The following is an 8,085-nucleotide window of genomic DNA, read 5'->3' on the forward strand; positions in this document are numbered from 1 at the left end:
ATTTGGTTAAAATTTTTTTTTAAAAAGGGCCAGGCTTACTGGTCAGAAAGAGACTGGCAGAACCTGAGACTGCGGCCCTCAACCGCCCATCAGATCTCAAAAGGAACACACCCTCTTTCAGCCTAGCAGAAGATAGGTATATAGAGGGAATAACTTTCAGCCAAGCAGTAGACAGGTATATCGGGGAACAACACTACTAAGATATGCTCACTATGAATGATGGAATGGTCAATCATTCAAAATCAAAGGGGCAACATGTACCTAAGGACAGTGGCAAGAAAGAATAGGAAGGTGGATGGAAGGGAAACAGGAGTCACAGGGAGGAAATGGATGACTGTTGTTCCATGAAGGGGATTGCAATCATTGAGATGAGACAAGGTGCATGACTTGTTGCATGTAAAACTGATGATCTTGTCTGTAAACCTTTACTCAATTCACAATAAAAAAGTGAAAAAAAAAAAATTTTTTTTAAAGATAATGGGCTTTTGAACCTTCAGAAGTCCCCTTATATATTACATATGTTGTTGTTGTTATGTGCATAGGATTTCCAGGGAAAAGCAGGTGCATTTGAACTGCTGGTCTTGAGGTGAGCAGTCAAGTGCTTATCCTACACAGCCCCACACTAGGACTGAATATGCCACTAGGGCCTTAGATTTATCATAAATCATACAATTGTAATTCAACAACTGAATTCGTTTATATTACCCAACCAATCCTGGTGTAGCGCTGCAGGATAAGCACTGAACGGTTAACCACAGGGTCAGTGGTTCAAGCCTACATGCTGCTTCTTGGAAACCCTACATAGGGTTGCTATGAGTCAGAAGCAACTCCACAGCCCTTACCAACAATAATATGCCACTGAATTAATTTTTGGTGCCTTCAACATATAAGCCTTGACTCCTCCAAATTTTTTATTTAATTAATTTGTGGTATTATCTCCACCAATTCAGGTTTTAACCATGGTGTGATGCTATAAGATAAACACAGGATCACAAGTTCAGTTTGAACCACAAGGCTGCTGTTACGTGCCATGGACTCGGTTCCGACTCATAGCAACTCAGTACAGGGTTTTCAAGGCTTTACAGGAGCAGAAATCCTCATCTTTTTCTCGAAGAACAGCTAGTAGTTTCGAACTGCTGACCATGAGATTAGTAGCCTGATTCATAACCACTAAGCTACCAGAGCTCCGTGGTTTAAATAGGCTCCTTGGAAACCTTATATGGAGTCAGAACTGGAAGGCACTTTAACAACAATGAAAGGAATCTGGTATGGTGCCCCAGAATAAAAATGGTACTGTTAACCACAAGGTTGACAGTTCAAACGCACTGACCACTCTCTGAAACCCCATACAGGGTTGCTGTTAGTCGGTATCAACTTGATGGCACACAACAACAAGCAAAATTAACACTGGCTTTGCATTATTTAACTATTCAACGCAATAAATCATTTCCTGTTTCCCAGGTATGTTGTTGTTAAAGTGTGGTGGAGTCAGTTCCGACTCATAGCGACCCTGCACAGGGTTTCCGAGGCTGTAAATCTTTACAGGAACAGAAAGCATCATCTTTCTCCCGCGGAACCGCTGGTAGTTTCGAACTGCTGACCTTGCGGTTCACAGCCCAGTTCGTAACCACTACGCTACCTGTTTCCCAGGTATAGCTGTGATTAAAGTATATATTTAGCTTTGAACCGAAATGACTCCAAAACTCTTCTACCAATTATTACAAAATTATGTTAATTCAAGTAGATAAAACAAGAACATGTTACCAACTAGAAATCCACTTTAGTATACTCAAACAACCTTATATAAATCATATATGAAGGGGTTTCAAAAAGCATGGAAAAATTCCATCATCTTTCAATTCCATTTTTCCATGAACTGTTTGGCATGAAAGAAAATCAATACACAGCATTATTACTTAATCTAAAAGGGCATTAGGAAAATAATTTCTTTGTAAGTAAAGAAATGATATCTACATAAAAGTTTGTTAGTTCAAAGTCATTATTACAAATCCAATCTGCTTCTTGTCTTGTTGTTGTTGTTAGATGCCATCGAGTCAGTACCAACCCATAGCGACCTTATTATGCATAGCAGAATGAAACACTGCACGATCCTAGGCCAACCTCACTAGTAGATGGAAAGCAATGTTCCAAATACCAAAGGAAGTTACAACATAAGTTTCAGATCCTTTTCCTCTCTGAAAGGTGCTTATATTGTGGTTGGGAGAAATATGCTACGTATCATTAAATTATGTCCTGGTGTGGCACTATGGGCTAATGCTCTGGACTACAAAGTCGGTTTGAACTGCAAGGTCAGTAGTTCAAGCTCACCAGTTGATCCTCAGAAGCCTTAAACGGGGTTGCGATGGGTCGGAACCGACTTGACAGCACTTACCAACAACAAACAACAACAACATATGTATGGCATGTGTATGTCAATGAAGGACAGAAAGACAAGCAGGGCAAAATATAAAGTAGGCAACCAATAACAAGGGTGCTCTAAAACCACACTAAAGGAAACCTTCAAAGAGTAGTGAAAATCCTGCCACACCACTTCTCAGATCCAATGCTAACAGCTCCCTTTAAATACGTAAGAGTAAAATACTGAATAACTATATAAATTCAGAAATAAAGTATGGCAATTAAAACAATTATATCCATTATCAAATGGAATCCCTCAGTTGTCAACCAAAAATTTGGAGGTTTGAATCCTTGAAAGACAGACCTTTTGTGATTTATTAAAAAAAAAAAAAAAAAAAAATCTGCCACTGAAACTCTATGAAGTATAGTATAACTCTGACAAAGTTGCCGTGAGTCAGAACCAACTCAACGACAACTGTTGTTGTTGTTATGTGCTGTGGAGTCGGTTCCGACTCATAGCGACCCTGTACAGGGTTTCCGAGGCCGTAAATCTTTACGGGAGCAGAAAGCCTCGTCTTTCTCCCACGGAACAGCTGGTAGTTTCGAACTGCTGACCTTACAGTTTGCAGCCTGATTCATAAGCACTATGTTACTATAGTTTTATAAAAATTGGTGAGTGAGTGCTTTTCTAAATTCAGTACTATCCTCATATATAAAAAATAACCATTCACAGTTGTTGTTAAGTGCCATTGAGTCGGTTCCAACCCATAGCGACCCTGAAACAGGGTTTCCGAGGCTGTAAATCTTTACGGGAGCAGAAAGCCTCATCTTTCTCCCGTGGAGCAGCTGGTAGTTTCGAACTGCTGAACTTGCGGTTCACAGTCCGATTCGTAACCACTTAACAGCCATTCACAGTAATAGTCTGAAAAAAAAAAAAAAAAGCCTTCCCATTAATCTACACACAGTACTTTTCCCTCCTCTGAATAGAGAGCCACAAGGCAACAGCAGCTGGTAGGCCTGGGCTCCTCTGGCGTACCTTAATAAGGACTAAAAAATAGAATTCTTGCTCTCTAGCACTCAACTGGAAATTCTACTTTAAGGTAATAACTGCAAAGTAGGTCCTGTTGTGGCACTGCCAGGTAAGTGCTGGACTGCTAACCACAAGGTCAGCAGTTCAAATCCACCAGCCTCTCCTTCAAAACCCTATACAGGGTCACTATGAGTCAGAACTGTCTCCACGGCACATCACCACCACCACCACCACCATAGCTGATAATGGAGTCCTGGTGTGGCGCTGTGGGTTAATGCACTGGATTGCAAGGCTGTCTAAACCACAAGGTCCACAGTTCAAGCTCACCAGCCATTCCTCGGAAACTCTATGCAGGGTCACTATGAGTTGGAACTGACTCAATGGCACTTAACAATAACAACAATAGCTGATAATAACAACGTTGTGACAAAAATAGCTGATAATAAGAATGTCGTGTTGTTACCGTTGGTGTGTGCTGTCAAGTCAGTTTCAACTCATAGCAACCATATATAGGGTTTCTGAGGAGAAGCTGGAGAATTTAAACAGTCAACCTTGTGGTTAGCAATGCAGTGCTTATCCTACCGTGCCATACCAGGACTCAGTAACAAAAATATACATAAATAAGTATGGGCTGGGAATTTTCTTGCTATTGGTATCTGAGGCAAAGCATACATTTGCTAAAAGCTGTTTTGTTAACAAAGGTCTATCTTCAGTATCTTTCTAATAACGGCTACTACCATGAATTCTATAGTTTTAAATTTATTATCACTACCAAAGTTATAAGTAAACTTTTAACTTTTATAGAGTATTCTAAAAGTAAATTCCAAAAAAAAATTGTTAATAACTTGATTATCTGAGGAAAAAAATGTGGAAAGAAAGCTGGTATAACTTTCTACTCAATCCACTGGGTACTAATATTTATCAAATATAGTTATTACTAGACATAGTTTTCCAAAAGTCAGCATAGTCTGGGTACTCTCACCAATGACTTTTATGGTCTTTATTCCTTGACATATAAAAAGACGAAAAGTTAAGTCAAATATGTACACCACATAAAATAAAACTGCCAATTCAAATGAACTTCAGATAAGAGACAAGACACTAGATCTGAAAATGCTGTCTGAAATAAAACCAAAGGGCAAAAACTGAAGCCTTTTCAGAGCAAGCAGATTCTGAAGCACTTATTCAACAAACCCTGGAATTCTGCCACAGAAGCAATCTAGAAAACATGCAGAAATGACCATATGGCTGCCCTGCAGAAATCTGGAAAGGAACCAATCAAGGCGCTGACAAGAGAAACAAACATGCTTCTGACTAAATGAGGCCTGACATAGTCCTGTAATCGGAGGCCCATCAAGAAAAACAATTTGAAAATGCAGCCAGGCGTCCATCTAGGCATAGTTTCCCCAATTAAGTTTATGGCAAATGAAACACAAGTTGAGATAAGTATTTTGAGGGGGCCTTCTGTCTGTTTTCAAGGAAAACTCCAGGCAGTATCTTTTTTTGTGTATTGAAGTTGCAAAAAAAATCTAAGATGGCCATGAAACCTGATGACAAGCATGGGAACAATATACAGCAAATCTGGTATCTAGATTACATCTTCAAATAAATTACATATATCATAGGTCAAGATTTTTTTTAAGTTTAATTTTTCTAGTGACAGAAAAATGGTGTTACAGTTATGAAACTGTAGCAAAATAGTAATTAGAAGAACTTTTAATAGGCTCTATTACTAGAGATTCTACACATATAGCTCCACTAGGAACAAATAGTTCAAACTTGAAAAACATAATGCAAGTATTAGCAAAAATGCAAAGTGATATTATACATGAAAGGAACACAAATATTCCTTAAATGTAAGACTGAACATTTCATAAAACTTTGCTTAAAAGCATTTAACTTCCAATTAAAAGTTCTCACTATTATACCCCATTTGAACAAAAAAAAGGCTACTGAATGTACCTATCTTGACCACAATATGTCATCAATAATATTGGTGGAATCCTCTGATATCTAAATCAGGGAATATTCTCCCCAAGTTTGTGATGTATAAAAAAGAGGAGGGGCACTTTCCCTCTAAGTTTATCTCATATCTAATGAGAAAAACAGAAAAAACAAACAGAAAAACAATCACCCTTTAAATAAACGATACTACTAAAATTCTTCAGCTACTACTATTCAGGATTTATGTTCGTGCATACAGAAACACACACATGTATACTTCCTCTCCATGACTGTCCAGGTAATAATTCCAATTCATAAATTACAACTTGTGCACTATTGTTTGTTCTAGTTTCTAAGATATGTGGTATTTTCTGTCCAGGAAGCAGAATGTTGTTGTCAAGTGCCGATGAGTTGGTTCCGACTCACAGCAACTGTGTACAGGGTTTCCAAGGAGTAGCTAGTGGGTTTAAACCACCAACCCTGCAGTTAGCAATCCAGTGTTATCCTACATGCCACTATATAAATGTTTGGTCAAAATATTCTAACAATAAAAAAGATGGTATCAAAGAATTTTAAATCTCCTTATAACAACAGATGGAGCAATGAGGATTGCAAAACCCAAGATTCAAGGATAGTATCACAAAACAATATCACAAGTTAGTCCTAACAAAAACATCTAAACATAATCAAGTACTACGGACAAAGCATGAATATAAGACTATTGGTTATCAGCATTTGTATGAGAAGTAGCAGAAGGAAAACACCTGGGCTTCTGATACATCCTGAGAAAAGAACACACCAAAATCACTAATAGTTAAATATCAAGGGCTGATTTGAGGGTGGAGTCTTGGTGTGGCACTGTAAGATAAGTACCGGGCTGCTAACCACACAGGCAGTAGTTCAAAACCAGCAGCTCCTTGGAAACCCTAAACAAGGGTCACTGTAAGTCTAATTCAATGGAAGGCACTTGACAACAACAACAACAACAATCTGAGAGCAGAAACCAAAACTGTGAGGGAATTCAGCAAGATTACATTTGTAAATGACCACACAAGGACGCTAACGCAATGAGTCTGATAGTATCGGAACAATATGGCTAGCCTCAAACCTAACAAAATCTTCTTACAACAAAGAGTCGAATACTGAGGTGAAATTACCAAGAAGTTAAATCTAAAATGAGGAGAACAAGGACACTAACAGAAAAGAAAAGATAAACTTAAAGATCGAGTTGGGGAAAAAGCCAAGGAGGATGACAAGAAAGGCAAGTGGTCTTTTAAAAACATCATTTTATAAAACCACCGAAAGTGGAAGCATGAGCGTTCTGAGACTACAAAAAGTATCCCAAAAGATTCCTCCCTCCAAAAAGTACAGGAAAATCCACTTTGTTTAAAATGAGTAACACAACACTCTGAATGTAATTAATGCCAATATACTGTACGTTTAGAAATGGTTAAAATGGTAAATTTTATTTTACATATATATGGAGATTTCAAAAGTTCATGGAAAAATTCCATGATCTTTTTATTCAATTTTTCGAAGAACATTTTGAAGGCCCATTGTATTTTATTGTTGTTGTTGTTATGTGCCATCGAGTCGGTTCCAACCCACAGTGACTCTGTACAGGGTTTCCGAGGCTGTAAACCTTTACGGGAGCAGAAAGCCTCATCTTTCTCCCGTGGAGCAGCTGGTAGTTTCAACTGCTGACCTTGAGGTTCGCAGCCCGATTCGTAACCACTACACTACCAGACTCCTTATTGTATTTTATATCAGAGTATAAAAAAGGCAACAAAATAAAAGTTTAATCACAAAGGTAAAAAAAGCACAAGGAATAAATAAAATCCCTACAAATTATTTGGAAAATGACAAAAGATATTCCCATATAAGATGAAATCTGCAACCTAATGTTTCAAAACAGAATTAAAAAAAAAAAAAAAAGTGTTGAAACCCTCAGATCTAGAAAAACTCAGCAATGATGTGTCTGTAAACAAGAAATATACGAAGAGATGACACTCCAAAAAAGATTTAGAAATTTAAAAAATAATTCAGGAATGATGATTAAATAAGAAACAAAAAATTGACATGATAACAGAAACAGAAAATGTAGAGGAAGAAAATATTTTAAAATAAAAATAAATGAAAGAGTGAAAAAAATATTGTAAGAGAAAATTATTGCTATATAAAACAGGCAAAAAAGGTCCAGCATGACAGGAGTCCCTGAAAAAGTAGTCACAAAGCAAAACACAGGAAAAAAACAAAACATTAAAAACTCTAAGGAAAAAAAAAAACTTCCCTAAAAGGTTAACTTAAAACTACGTACTGAGAAAGCATACCTTTGAAAACTGACAGAGAACTGCATCAAACACATTCTAATAAAGGCAAAGTGATCTTCAAGTTTAAAACCTAAAGATAAAAATGGTATCTGAGTTTTTACTACATAAATTATCAAAAATTCAAGGAAGATTTTTCCTGCAGAATCCAGAAGAAAATAAGTCTCATACAATCAAAATCTTGGAAAGGAGTTACCTTAAGGACTGGTGGCATGTATGCACCATTTAGGCAATTAACGAGAAAAAAGAGAGGCAGAATGTTCAGTGTCTCTAATTCAAGTCTGCCATCACCAAATGAGAGAAATTATTTTAAAAAATGATTGGGAAATCACATAGTTTTCCTTTTAGCATGTTTGAGTTTAAGACTATAACTTTACAAAATATTCGACAACCAACTAAAAGTGATTTACTAAAAACCTTCAATAA

At 37.2% G+C, this 8,085-nt stretch overlaps 1 protein-coding gene across 1 annotated transcript in view; it reads right to left on the reverse strand.

Annotated features, from left to right (window-relative positions):
* GLCCI1 (glucocorticoid induced transcript 1) overlaps positions 1-8,085 on the reverse strand; it is a 142,547-nt gene that overhangs the window by 106,045 nt on the left and 28,417 nt on the right. The window lies entirely within an intron of this gene.

This window comes from Chrysochloris asiatica, unplaced genomic scaffold (assembly GCF_000296735.1).
Source record: "Chrysochloris asiatica unplaced genomic scaffold, ChrAsi1.0 scaffold00010, whole genome shotgun sequence".
Taxonomy (NCBI): domain Eukaryota; kingdom Metazoa; phylum Chordata; class Mammalia; order Afrosoricida; family Chrysochloridae; genus Chrysochloris; species Chrysochloris asiatica.